Source organism: Hypomesus transpacificus, chromosome 26 (genome assembly GCF_021917145.1).
Source record: "Hypomesus transpacificus isolate Combined female chromosome 26, fHypTra1, whole genome shotgun sequence".
Classification (NCBI taxonomy): domain Eukaryota; kingdom Metazoa; phylum Chordata; class Actinopteri; order Osmeriformes; family Osmeridae; genus Hypomesus; species Hypomesus transpacificus.
The window spans coordinates 441,612-457,585 of record NC_061085.1 but is presented as its reverse complement, the minus strand read 5'-3'; positions in this window follow the sequence as shown (position 1 = coordinate 457,585).

Here is a 15,974-nt window from a genome sequence, read left to right as displayed (position 1 = left end):
CAAAAACCTCTGAAAGCCTACTCCTCCTACAATTTTTGTCAAATCTTCTTCAAAATTACCAGATATGCTCTTCAGACCAAGCCGCACAAAAGTTATGGTAGAGCATTTTGATCCCCACAACCGTTTGTCCGTGAGAGCCAATCAAAATCAGCAGAATAGACACCAAACAGGAAATGAAGTCTTATCTCAGCAGTTCTTTGAGGCAGTGACACCAAATTTGATATGCCTACTCGGAACCTTATTCTGAGTATGTCCTCCAAAAATGGTGTCATTTGACTAAAAGGGGGCGTGGCCGGAAGCATAAACGTGTTTTGGCTAATAACTGTTTAAGTGTTTACCTTAATAAAGTCATTTCTTTGTCGGTTGATGTCTTGTGAGATATCAAACTTGACCATCGATGATATTTCATAACAACCGAATTGACGCGGCCGCCATTTTGGATTTAATGGAAAAGTGTAAAAACCTTTTACATGCCCCAAATTGTCTCATATGTTTACAAAATTTGGCACAGATGATCTTCAGACCAAGCTTCACAAAGGTGTCGGGATGGATTTTCCATTTTCAAAACCATTTGTTCGGTAGAGACGATCAAAGGCGGCGGCGAAGCCGCAAAAGACACGTGAGAGCGTAACTCAGCAACCATTTGTGCGTTTGTCACCAAACTTGGGTTCCATCGTTACCACAAGGAGCAGACCTGTGGTGTTATACCAGAAAAAAACACTTTGAACACTCACTACTTTGGAACGCAAACAGATATTTCAACCAAACTTGGTGTGTTGCATGAGTGCAACAGGTTGTTGTAACTTAATTGTTGCGCAAGTGCTATGGAGGCCATGTCCTGCTCTGGACTGCTTGGCCCCTCCATTGCTGCTTGCAGCTATATTTAAGGGCCAAGCAGCGAAGCTGCGAGGCACCTATTGTAATTGTTAGTATTATTAGGGTTCCTCCGGTAGGAGGGAACCCTATTGTTATTGGTGGTATTATTATTAGGATTCCTCCGTCAGGAGGAAACCTATTGTTATTGTTAGTTTTATTATTAGGATTCCTCCGTCAGGAGGAAACCTATTGTTATTGTTAGTTTTATTATTAGGATTCCTCCGTCAGGAGGAAACCTATTGTTATTGTTAGTTTTATTATTAGGATTCCTCCGTCAGGAGGAAACCTATTGTTATTGTTAGTTTTATTATTATTCTTGTTCCATGGAAGTCAATGGCAGCCCCTAGAACCCTTCGACAACTTTTTGTGAAATTTGGCACACTCATTAAGGACAGTTGATTCTATACCTACACCAAGTTTCATGTCTCCAATTAGACCACTCCAGCGCCACCAACGGGTCAAAGTTGGACTTGTGTTTACACACGCAACTTTTGAACCGTATGACCGATTTTCAAAAATGAGGCACCATTGGATTCCCTGGATCAAGCCGAGTTCAACGCACCCCATGGCGTCAATTTCCGGTTATGTAGATTTTCCGCTATTTCCGGTTTTATCAAAAACCTTTGAAAGCCTACTCCTCCTAAAATTTTTGTCATATCTTCTTCAAAGTTACCAGAGATGATCTTCAGACCAAGCCTCACAAAAGTTATCGAAAATAATTTTGATCCTCACAACCGTTTGTCCGGTACAGCCAATCAAATTCATCAGAAAAGCCGCCAAACAGGATGTGAAGTCATGTCTCAGCAAATCTTTGAGATATCAACACGAAACTTGGTATATCGATGGAAGACACTACAACATGTTACCGTGTGCAAAGGCAACTTCATATCTCCAAAAATGATTGATATAAAGCAAATTGAACTTATCGCTAACGCTAAAATAATGCTTTACACATCAGCCAGTCAAAAACTAATACTCTGATTCAATCACAAGTTCATATGAAGACTCTTGAGAATGTTTATAACACAAATCTGTGAAAAAGTTGACTGTAAGATCAAAGGTCGATTTTTGGTGAATATTTGAAACATGCTTGCTTGGCTAATTTCTAGCCAAATTTCCAATGAATGTCTCCCCTCCTCCTGCCCGCGCGTGCTCCACATCCTCACACACTCAGCCTTAACTTACACACGCGCGGGCTTGGCAAGACGCACACGCAACATTTCAGGAGAGTGTGGGCTGACCAAGCCCCCACTCATTCCTTAGTTTCTAGCAAAGGCCTTGTGGATCTTGTAATCTTGGATCTCTTAACAAAAGCTGATCTTTTTGGTATTGCATTTCCGATTTTGTATGCAATGGTAAAAAGTTATACAAATCCTGAAACATTGATATATATATATATATGTATTTATATATATATATAAATCTTTATTTCAGACGCCAAGTTCAACATAAAATAACAGACACAGAGCTATAAAAAAGAGAGTAAAACAAAAACATAAAACACAGATAATACAGTGCATAAAAAGTATGAAGACTTTTGTGCCAATGTAGTCTTAAGTTCCAAGTAATCGATAGCAGCTCTTTAGAGGGTTGACCAGAGCCTCTACTATTCAGTTCTCAGACTTGTCCAGTCGACACATGAAACCATACATCAGTTGTCTCAGGAGTGCCTTACAGGTTGGTACGTGCTTAGACAGAAACAACTGACCAGCATTATGCCATCTAGGCACATTAAGTAGCAATCTAAAAGCATCATTGAAACCATACATCAGTTGTCTCAGGATTGCCTTACAGGTTGGTACGTGCTTAGACACAAACAACTGACTAGCACTATGCCACCTTGGCACATTAAGTAGCAATCTAAAAGCATCATTGTAGGCTACTTTCAGTAAAACCAAACTGATTTTCGGCAGTCAGAATATACATTTCCAATTTCAATCAAATAATTCTCTCAAACACTTTAGACAAGATACTGGCCAATGCAATGGGTCGATAGTTGTCTTAGATGTTCAGTTTACCAGCCTTATCTTTAACAACAGGCACTAACAGTACTGACATAATAGAGTTCGGTAGAACACCATGAACCATAATTCCAGTGAGACACATGGCTAGAAATGGACTGAGTCTATAACTGGCATTTTTTAGATGCTCTGCAGAAATGCAATCCATACCACAAGCTTTGTTGTTGTCTAGCATGTGGATGGCATCATAAATATCCACTGATCTAACTATCAAGTCTGCAGAGATACCTTTATATTCATTATCAATTCTCACTGTGTTACTTTTAACACAATTAAATAGTTTACTGTAGTGCTCATGCCATAGATCAGCAATCTTCTCTGGACAACTAACCCCTTTGATATCAGAAGGGAGGGGAGTTCTGTTATTATTTATGATCTTGGACCTCCTTCCAGAAGTCAGTAAGATTGTTATTCTGCATCTTTCTGGCCAGCGAGTCTGCTCTCATTGTGTTTTCATTTCTCTTAATGAAACAAGTGCATATTTAAATCTAGCATTTGTGAGGTTTTTGTTATCAAGCAGCACTCCCTGTCTGGGTCTGCCTGCCTCTGACCAGACTCTAAAGGCTTCTCTAGCAGCAGCATGTTGCTCAGACACAAACTCATTCCAGACAGGCCGTGCATTAGGGACCTTACTCTTGTGATTAATAAAAGGTTCACTGGAAGCATAAAGACATTTGACAATATCATCATACATGGCACAGAGCTTTTCAGCATGATGTTTATCCTTGCAGTTCATATCCGTGCACATTAGGGCATCCCTAGAAAATGCAACATCACTATGTAAGCTGTCAGTTAATAGAGAATATCTGTGCATAACCTCTTTGGTCAATTTTGACCAGTCCAGTTTTCTTGGGGGGCCAGCAACAAGGGTACACTCTCAACATTTAGTAGCATAACAACTGGTATGTGATCAGTGGTGGCCAGCCCATAACACATCTCTATACTTTCCAGTGAGTCATGAGCATCGGCTGTGGTTACAATATGGTCTAGCCAGGAAGTTGTGTGCCACGTTTCACTTATATAGGTAAAACTTGTATCAGGCAATAACGCTTGATATCATTAATTTAGTTTCATTACAGAACTGCTGCAGATGTTGTGCGAAAAAAAACACTTATCTGACATGTCAGCATTAAAATCACCCATGACATAGACACAACATGAACTATTGTCCTCTATGAAGGACTGAATAAAAGCTAACCTGTTCTGAAATTCATCCTCATGGTCATAGGATTCATATGGTGTGTACACATTTACAATAGTACATTTATTTTCATTGTGATTAAACTCCAACCCAATAGCCCAGTCAACGTTAAGCCACACCACCTTTACCGTTGGGTCATATTTTATGTTCCACAGTATAGCTACACCACCAGCTATCCTCCCACAAACCATTCTCATGCTGAGATCGGTAGTGGACTCTCCAGCACCATGAAAGTTCTTGTGTAGGGAGTTCAATTTGTCCAGATCTTGCTTGGCCATCCAGGTGTCTTGAAGAGAGACAATGTCACTCTCGCCCAGCAATGTGTCCACCACCAAACGTCTTGATCTATCAGCAGCAGTATGTCCTACTCGGAGGCCACGAGCGTTGTAGGATACAACCCGCATTAATGATCTGCCACGGACCCATCAGGGCAGCTGGCCGGTGTGTCTGTCTCCCTGGTCTCTACATATAGGCCTACATTCATCCCAGCATCATGACTGAGCTGAAGCTCGGTACCCTGAGAGCGGGGGGGTATGCTCTGGTCGAGCTTTTTTGAAAGTATAGACCAAGGGTAATTACCAAACCACAACTGTCCCACCATTACCCATAGGTGGCGCTACATTCCACGCCCTAAAGCACAAAGGCTTTCTGGAATGGATAGGCTAACCAAGCCCCCTCCCTTCACTCCTTGGGTTGAAATAAAGGCCCTTGTGGATCTTGATGGTATTATATTTCAGATTTGGTATCCCATTGGTAATTCTGCAGCATAGATTTTTCTATACAGTTCCAATTTGTCAAGAATATACATTTTTCAATGGTTCGCAATGTTTGGAGGAATCCGCCATTACTGCTTGCAGTTATATTTAGGATTCCTCCGTCAGGAGGAAACCTATTGTTATTGTTAGTTAGGATTCCTCCGTCAGGAGGAAACCTATTGTTATTGTTAGTTTTATTATTATTATTATTATTATTCTTGTTCCATGGAAGTCAATGGCAGCCCCTAGAACCCTTCGACAACTTTTTGTGAAATTTGGCACACTCATTAAGGACAGTTGATTCTATACCTACACCAAGTTTCATGTCTCCCATTAGACCACTCCAGCGCCACCAACGGGTCAAAGTTGGACTTGTGTTTACACACGCAACTTTTGAACCGTATGACCGATTTTCAAAAATGAGGTACCTTTGGATTCCCTGGATCAAGCCGAGTTCAATGCACACCATGGCGTCAATTTCCGGTTATATAGATTTTCCGCTATTTCCGGTTTTATCAAAAACCTTTGAAAGCCTACTCCTCCTACAATCTTTGTCATATCTTTTTCAAAGTTACCAGAGATGATCTTCAGACCAAGCCTCACAAAAGTTATCGAAAAGAATTTTGATCCTCACAACCGTTTGTCCGTTACAGCCAATCAAATTCATCAGAAAAGCCGCCAAACAGGATGTGAAGTCATGTCTCAGCAAATCTTTGAGATATCAACACGAAACTTGGTATATCGATGGAAGACACTACAACATGTTACCGTGTACAAAGGCAACTTCATATCTCCAAAAATGATTGATATAAAGCAAATTGAACTTATCGCTAACGCTAAAATAATGCTTTACACATCAGCCAGTCAAAAACTGATACTCTGATTCAATCACAAGTTCATATGAAGACTCTTGAGAATGTTTATAACACAAATCTGTGAAAAAGTTGACTGTAAGATCAAAGGTCGATTTTTGGTGAACATTTGAAACATGCTTGCTTGGCTAATTTCTAGCCAAATTTCCAATGAACGTCTCCCCTCCTCCTGCCCGCGCGTGCTCCACATCCTCACACACTCAGCCTTAACTTACACACGCACGGGCTTGGCAAGACGCACACGCAACATTTCAGGAGAGTGTGGGCTGACCAAGCCCCCACTCATTCCTTAGTCTCTAGCAAAGGCCTTGTGGATCTTGTAATCTTGGATCCTCACAAACACCAAGGGAACTGCCAGATAAATAAAAGGTATGGAAGGTTAATTTCCTGTCCTGATTACTTCTGACTATCATTATGTGGCTTTTCTTTGCATTATATTTTATATCATGATCTAAGCCATACTGAGAGCACACCCATAGCATCTGTTGCAACAGGCTGAGTGGAACCAGATCATCTGCGTACATCAGATGATTGACAATAGATTCACCAACAAGACAGCCTGTATTTGTCTTATTCAGCTGGCTTGATAAGTCGTCCATATCCATATTAAACAAAAAGGGAAATCAAATTCCTCCTTGTCGAACTCCGTTACCAACATGGAAAGGAGCTGATACAACATTGTCCCATTTAACATGAAAAGTTTGATTGGCATACCAGAACACCAAAATCCTCACGAGAGGTTTAGGGACACCTCTCGCTATTAGCTTCATAAACAGTTTTTCATGACAAATTCGATCGAAAGCTTTGTAAGCATCAATAAAGCATAAAAAAACAGATGCATTAAGACTTGTGTACCTGAGACAATCTCCTTCAGAGCATAGATACAGAGATCAGTACCATGTTTTCTTTTAAAACCAAACTGATTTTCTGCAGTCAGAATATACATTTCCAATTTCAATCAAATAATTCTCTCAAACACTTTAGACAAGATACTGGCCAATGCAAGGGGTCGATAGTTGTCTATGCTGTTCAGTTTACCAGCCTTATCTTTAACAACAGGCACTAACAGTACTGACATAATAGAGTTCGGTAGAACACCATGAACCATAATTCCAGTGAGACACATGGCTAGAAATGGACTGAGTCTATAACTGGCATTTTTTAGATGCTCTGCAGAAATGGAATCCATACCACAAGCTTTGTTGTTGTCTAGCATGTGGATGGCATCATAAATATCTACTGATCTAACTATCAAGTCTGCAGAGATACCTTTATATTGATTATCAATTCTCACTGTGTTACTTTGAACACAATTAAATAGTTTACTGTAGTGCTCATGCCATAGATCAGCAATCTTCTCTGGACAACTAACCCCTTTGATATCAGAAGGGAGGGGAGTTCTGTTATTATTTATGATCTTGACCTCCTTCCAGAAGTCAGTAAGATTGTTATTCTGCATCTTTCTGGCCAGCGAGTCTGCTCTCATTGTGTTTTCATTTCTCTTAATGAAACGAGTGCATATTTAAATCTAGCATTTGTGAGGTTTTTGTTATCAAGCAGCACTCTCTGTCTGGGTCTGCCTGCCTCTGACCAGACTCTAAAGGCTTCTCTAGCAGCAGCATGTTGCTCAGACACAAACTCATTCCAGACAGGCCGTGCGTTAGGGACCTTACTCTTGTGATTAATAAAACCTTCACTGAAAGCATAAAGACATTTGACAATATCATCATACATGGCACAGAGCTTTTCAGCATGATGTTTATCCTTGCAGTTCATATCCGTGCACATTAGGGCATCCCTAGAAAATGCAACATCACTATGTAAGCTGTCAGTTAATAGAGAATATCTGTGCATAACCTCTTTGGTCAATTTTGACCAGTCCAGTTTTCTTGGGGGGCCAGCAACAAGGGTACACTCTCAACATTTAGCAGCATAGCAACTGGTATGTGATCAGTGGTGGCCAGCCCATAACACATCTCTATACTTTCCAGTGAGTCATGAGCATCGGCTGTGGTTACAATATGGTCTAGCCAGGAAGTTGTGTGCCACGTTTCACTTATATAGGTAAAACTTGTATCAGGCAATAACGCTCGATATAATTAATTTAGTTTCATTACAGAACTGCTGCAGATGTTGTGCGAATAAACGCTTATCTGACATGTCAGCATTAAAATCACCCATGACATAGACACAACATGAACTATTGTCCTCTATGAAGGACTGAATAAAAGCTAACCTGTTCTGAAATTCATCCTCATGGTCATAGGATTCATATGGTGTGTACACATTTACAATAGTACATTTATTTTCATTGTGATTAAACTCCAACCCAATAGCCCAGTCAACGTTAAGCCACACCACCTTTACCGTTGGGTCATATTTTATGTTCCACAGTATAGCTACACCACCAGCTATCCTCCCACAAACCATTCTCATGCTGAGATCGGTAGTGGACTCTCCAGCACCATGAAAGTTCTTGTGTAGGGAGTTCAATTTGTCCAGATCTTGCTTGGTCATCCAGGTTTCTTGAAGGCAGACAATGTCACTCTCGTCCAGCAATGTGTCCACCACCAAACGTCTTGATCTATCAGCAGCAGTATGTCCTACTCGGAGGCCACGAGCGTTGTAGGATACAACCCGCATTAATGATCTACCACGGACCCATCAGGGCAGCTGGCCGGTGTGTCTGTCTCCCTGGTCTCTACATATAGGCCTACATTCATCCCAGCATCATGACTGAGCTGAAGCTCGGTACCCTGAGAGCGGGGGGTATTCTCTGGTCGAGCTTTTTTGAAAGTATAGACCAAGGGTAATTACCAAACCACAACTGTCCCACCATTACCCATATGTGGCGCTACATTCCACGCCCTAAAGCACAAAGCCTTTCTGGAATGGATAGGCTAACCAAGCCCCCTCCCTTCACTCCTTGAGTTGAAATAAAGGCCCTTGTGGATCCTGGTGGTATTATATTTCAGATTTGGTATCCCATTGGTAATTCTGCAGCATAGATTTTTCTATACAGTTCCAATTTGTCAAGAATATAAATTTTTCAATGGTTCGCAATGTTTGGAGGAATCCGCCATTACTGCTTGCAGTTATATTTTTATTATTATTCTTGTTCCATGGAAGTCAATGGCAGCCCCTAGAACCCTTCGACAACTTTTTGTGAAATTTGGCACACTCATTAAGGACAGTTGATTCTATACCTACACCAAGTTTCATGTCTCCCATTAGACCACTCCAGCGCCACCAACGGGTCAAAGTTGGACTTGTGTTTACACACGCAACTTTTGAACCGTATGACCGATTTTCAAAAATGAGGCACCATTGGATTCCCTGGATCAAGCCGAGTTCAACGCACCCCATGGCGTCAATTTCCGGTTATATAGATTTTCCGCTATTTCCGGTTTTATCAAAAACCTTTGAAAGCCTACTCCTCCTACAATTTTTGTCATATCTTCTTCAAAGTTACCAGAGATGATCTTCAGACCAAGCCTCACAAAAGTTATCAAAAAGAATTTTGATCCTCACAACCGTTTGTCCGGTACAGCCAATCAAATTCATCAGAAAAGCCGCCAAACAGGATGTGAAGTCATGTCTCATTAAATCTTTGAGATATCAACACGAAACTTGGTATATCGATGGAAGACACTACAACATGTTACCGTGTGCAAAGGCAACTTCATATCTCCAAAAATGATTGATATAAAGCAAATTGAACTTATCGCTAACGCTAAAATAATGCTTTACACATCAGCCAGTCAAAAACTGATACTCTGATTCAATCACAAGTTCATATGAAGACTCTTGAGAATGTTTATAACACAAATCTGTGAAAAAGTTGACTGTAAGATCAAAGTTCGATTTTTGGTGAATATTTGAAACATGCTTGCTTGGCTAATTTCTAGCCAAATTTCCAATGAATGTCTCCCCTCCTCCTGCCCGCGCGTGCTCCACATCCTCACACATTCAGCCTTAACTTACACACGCGCGGGCTTGGCAAGACGCACACGCAACATTTCAGGAGAGTGTGGGCTGACCAAGCCCCCACTCATTCCTTAGTCTCTAGCAAAGGCCTTGTGGATCTTGTAATCTTGGATCTCTTAACAAAAGCTGATCTTTTTGGTATTGCATTTCCGATTTTGTATGCAATGGTAAAAAGTTATACAAATCCTGAAACATTAATATATATATATATGTATTTATATATATATATAAATCTTTATTTCAGACGCCAAGTTCCACATAAAATAACAGACATAGAGCTATAAAACAAAAACATAAAACATAGATAATACAGTGCATAAAAAGTATGAAGACTTTTGTGCCAATGTAGTCTTAAGTTCCAAGTAATCGATAGCAGCTCTTTAGAGGGTTGACCAGAGCTTCTACTATTCAGTTCTCAGACTTGTCCAGTCGACACATGAAACCATACATCAGTTGTCTCAGGAGTGCCTTACAGGTTGGTACGTGCTTAGACAGAAACAACTGACCAGCACTATGCCACCTAGGCACATTAAGTAGCAATCTAAAAGCATCATTGAAACCATACATCAGTTGTCTCAGGATTGCCTTACAGGTTGGTACGTGCTTAGACACAAACAACTGACTAGCACTATGCCACCTTGGCACATTAAGTAGCAATCTAAAAGCATCATTGTAGGCTACTTTTAGTATCTGTATACTCCTTTTCCTGTACATAGACCACAAATGAGCAGTGTACAATGGTGTTATGTAGGTTCTAAACAGGGAACATTTAACTGAATCTGAGCACATAGAAAACGTCCTTAATAACATACTGGCCTGAGAATATATTTTACAGCGCTGTTGATACATATCGTTGTCATCTGTCCAATCATCAGAAATGACATGGCCCAGATATTTTATTTCCTCACAAACACCAAGGGGACTGCCAGATAAATAAAAGGTAGGGAAGGTTAATTTCCTGTCCTGATTACTTCTGACTATCATTATGTGGCTTTTCTTTGCATTATATTTTATATCATGATCTAAGCCATACTGAGAGCACACCCATAGCATCTGTTGCAACAGGCTGAGTGGAACCAGATCATCTGCGTACATCAGATGATTGACAATAGATTCACCAACAAGACAGCCTGTATTTGTCTTATTCAGCTGGCTTGATAAGTCGTCCATATCCATATTAAACAAAAAGGGAAATCAAATTCCTCCTTGTCGAACTCCATTACCAACATGGAAAGGAGCTGATACAACATTGTCCCATTTAACATTAAAAGTTTGATTGGCATACCAGAACACCAAAATCCTCACAAGAGGTTTAGGGACACCTCTCGCTATTAGTTTCATAAACAGTTTTTCATGACAAATTCGATCGAAAGCTTTGTAAGCATCAATAAAGCATAAAAATACAGATGAATTAAGACTTGTGTACCTGAGACAATCTCCTTCAGAGCATAGATACAGAGATCAGTACCATGTTTTCTTTTAAAACCAAACTGATTTTCTGCAGTCAGAATATACATTTCCAATTTCAATCAAATAATTCTCTCAAACACTTTAGACAAGATACTGGCCAATGCAATGGGTCGATAGTTGTCTATGCTGTTCAGTTTACCAGCCTTATCTTTAACAACAGGCACTAACAGTACTGACATAATAGAGTTCGGTAGAACACCATGAACCATAATTCCAGTGAGACACATGGCTAGAAATGGACTGAGTCTATAACTGGCATTTTTTAGATGCTCTGCAGAAATGCAATCCATACCACAAGCTTTGTTGTTGTCTAGCATGTGGATGGCATCATAAATATCTACTGATCTAACTATCAAGTCTGCAGAGATACCTTTATATTCATTATCAATTCTCACTGTGTTACTTTTAACACAATTAAATAGTTTACTGTAGTGCTCATGCCATAGATCAGCAATCTTCTCTGGACAACTAACCCCTTTGATATCAGAAAGGAGGGGAGTTCTGTTATTATTTATGATCTTGACCTCCTTCCAGAAGTCAGTAAGATTGTTATTCTGCATCTTTCTGGCCAGCGAGTCTGCTCTCATTGTGTTTTCATTTCTCTTAATGAAACGAGTGCATATTTAAATCTAGCATTTGTGAGGTTTTTGTTATCAAGCAGCACTCCCTGTCTGGGTCTGCCTGCCTCTGACCAGACTCTAAAGGCTTCTCTAGCAGCAGCATGTTGCTCAGACACAAACTGAAGTCTAAAAATGAAGTCTTAAAAAATGAAGTTTATCTCAGCAGTTCTTTGAGGCAGTGACACTAAATTTGATATGCCTACTTGGAACCTTATTCTGAGTATGTCCTTCAAAAATGGTGTCATGTGACTAAAAGGGGGCGTGGCCGGAAGCATAAACGTGTTTTGGCTAATAACTGTTGAAGTGTTTAACTTAATAAAGTAATTTCTTTGTCGGTTGATGTCTTGTGAGATATCAAACTTGACCATCGATGATATTTCATAACAACCGAATTGACGCGGCCGCCATTTTGGATTTAATGGAAAAGTGTAAAAACCTTTTACACGCCCCAAATTGTGTCATATGTTTACTAAATTTGGCACAGATGATCTTCAGACCAAGCTTCACAAAGGTGTTGGGATGGATTTTCCATTTTAGCAGGATAGTGTCAATGGGTGTTAAACACCAAAATCAAGTGTTCAACTTGGGTCAGTTGGTAAATGTGGAGTGCATTGTTTGTTTGTCAGACTCTCTGTCTGTCCACATCTTCAAAGATGCTTTTTTCTTCATGCTTTTCTGAAGTCACGTAACGTCTGTGTCTGGGGTGTTTTCCTCGACCCTGTGGACTCACCAACACACTCCAGCTCTTTCTGTTCCCACCAGCCCTCAGAGCAGACGCCTGTAGTTAAAGCGTGGCCTCTTGTTCTTGGGGAGACCGTGTTTATGTCCTGTGTAATTGCAGACCTCAGTGTGAGCGGGAGGCTTTGTGCCAAAGCAGTCCAGGCCAGCTCCACACTTCTCTCCCCTTCCACCCATTTGCACCTCCCCATCTCCCCAAATCACATTAAGTCACGCTGCCGAACATGTTACCACAACCCCCTGGTCCCCAGCTTTGCTGATTGGCTGGATCGGGGTGACATCGAAATTCCACTGTAGTCTTATGACCACCCGTCAGTCACCTCAAGCTATGACCACATGCCAATAAGTGTGTCCTTTGTCATCACATCCCATACAAACACACCAAACACACACCAAGTACACAAACAAGCATACATAAACACACTCTCTTCCACACCTCTGGTTCCACAGATTGCTGCCATAGTGGAAACGTTTTTAGCTCTGATGATCCTAGCTAGCTAGCCATGTTGACTGACCTACGGTAGATGCTGGCTGGGGCTGGGGCTAAGGTTGATGGTTGGACATGGAACCGAAGCTGGGGCTGGGACATGGAGCCATGGGAGTATCTAGCTGGAGCCCCCCCAAAAGTTTCATTAGCCCCCCAAAAACTTGTTAATAAAAAAATAAAATACATAAAAATCATACTTTAGATCTAAATGTGTTAATTTCTCTTCCTAAAACCTACTAGAGGACACTATTTAAAATTATATTTGCAAAAATGTCTTCTGGGGGAACATGCCCCCAGACCCCCTTAGTTTTGCTGGGTCACAGGAAAAATAATAGGTTTTATCTAGGTGCTTAGCCCCCCCAAAAGTGGGAACCTAGATTCGCCCCTGCATGGAGCCGAGGGTATGGCTGGGGTTAATGTTGGGACTTGGAGGTGTAGCTGAAGCTGGGGTTGGTGCTGAGAGATTGGGTTTAAGCTGGGGCAGAGAATGGTAGTGGGGCTGGGGCTGAAGCTGGAGTTCAGGCTGGGACTAGAGCTGAGCCTGGGGCTGGGACAGGGAGCTGAGATTAAGGCTGGGGTTGACTTTGGGAAATGGAGTTGAGAATATCATATGCTATGCCCTTTGCAGTCACCCAATCTCAACCCAAATGACCACCAATGAAAAACTGATGTTTCAGGGTTCAGTTCCAGATAGATAAATGTGCCTGATGAAAAACAATTAGACAACTAGAAACTAATCTAAAATCCACAAAACGTTCAGATTAGAGAGTCCTCAAACATCGAGGCCACTGTTATGCTTGAACCCTATAGAGGGTTTTCACCGACGTCACGTTCTGGGCGGTAACCCGGATGCGCGGCCATATTGGAGGCACTCGGTGTAAACAACTGAACGGAGTACAACCAAAGAACGTATATTCTATACTCTTTGGTACAACTGTAGCCATGTCTAAATGACCGAAATGGTCATCAAAACGCGTCCAAGATTCCAATGCATATAGGGAAGGACTTGGGGTCGATATTTTGAGAAATTAGGATTTATTGTCGGTGCAGATCCCTACCAGTTAGCTCACTCTACTTGCCTGGATACGTGACGACCCGGTGATTCTGCCTTCAGTTGGATATCCCGATATTGTTAACTACCTGGTTTTCTCGCCGAACCCATACACATGCAGTAGTTTGATATGAATTATATTATGTCAATGTCAGCTTTACAGTAAAATAAGCACACAGTAAAAACAATAAAAGCAGTAATTGTTTTTACTATCTACTATTAAAAATATTATCTTTACAATAGAACATTTGTTATGAGCCGCTGAAATAAACATTTCACAATCCCTGACAAGAAATGTGCCGAACAAATACGGATTTTGTCCAGATTTGTCTCTCGTAGATCTTGGTTGAGTTTACTAACCACATGCGCCTCCTTTACTCAGATAATCTCTGGCATTCCTCTCCCTGGTTTTTAATAACTTTTGGAAGTCGATAATATACCAAATGTTTTTCTCGATCTGTCCTATTGGTACAACCTGAAACACGGCAATAATTCACAATTTTCCTTGACGACGTTCGGGATATACTTCAGTGCCAGTGCTTTGTTGTGATGCAGAGTGCCTCCAAGATGGCGAAAACCCTCTATAGCTCAGTGCTATTAGCAGCATCACAGTAATGACCCTTTGGGTTCATGTTTGTCTGACAATATAAGACTTGACAGTGCAAGTGCTGTCCAAATTTAAAAAAGGACTGGTGAGCTGAGTAATGGTAATCATAAAAACGGGACTAATAAATCTATGATAGAGAATGAATACTGAGGGCCTCATGTATGTACATTCGCAAACGTAGCGTTATTAGCGCCATGGGCAACCCGCAGATTGCGCACGCTGTGATACTTAAAGGGGCAATTGACTGGGTTTTTTGGGTATTTCACACTGTTCCTTAAGGTCTCCGAATAGGGTATGTAACATTGGTTGGGTTGAAAATGGCCCGGGTGCTGTTCTATGCCCTCTGACAGATCCTCTGAAATGTTCCCGGGAAAAAACAATAGCTTTTCTCCTTTTATGGTATGCTCATTAATATTTAGATCAGCTGCGCGCTGATTGGTTGGTTATCAACGAGTGAAGCTGGGAGCAAAAACGCAACACGGCCAACAGCAGCACTCGCTGAAACACCGAAGTTGGAGACTTGAAATAAAAACGCGCAAATAAATCTATTGTGTCTACACAACACTGTTTTCAACAGATTGACTATTACTTGTTTCCACTTCTGTTGTTGAAGCAAACTGGATTGACTTAGGTGGGTAGAACGTTAGGCTACAGCTTAGCAACCAAACCATATCGTGATTCTACTCGGCTTCAGTTAGCTAGCTAGGCTAGCTCTAGATATCTTGCTGTAAAATAACATGACAAAGATCTGGACAAACATGCATCGTGAATTGTAGATTTTCATTACACAGGTTATTTATTTGAATGAAACACAGTCAGGAACATGAATCAACGTTAGCCCCATTGCCAATAAACTAGGCTAAATGATCACACATTCTACCTATGCTCTTGCGTTAACTAGCAAGCTAAACTTGTTTACATGCCTACAGTCTAGGTGTTACTAGTAACAGTTACTAGCAATGCTAACGTATCCTGTATCTAGAACCTGCCTTTCTCCAGTTCTTTCAAATAGATTATCTAGACAGGCGTTAGCAATAAGCCAGACTGCAGTTCGTTTTCTGGCTATTTTTCGGAAGCTTCCCTTCTAATGCCGACTACAGCTAGTCTAGCTAGAGTCATTTGATGTGTGTAGAAACGTATTTAGCATTCTACCTGGTATGCTATATACAGGAAACGTTAGCATTGCTAATAACTGTTAGCACAACATCATACTGTCCTTAGAGCTTGCGGTTGCAATGAGCATACGGTTGGAACAGCACCTCTTTCCAGGTTCAGCTTCCTAGCATATC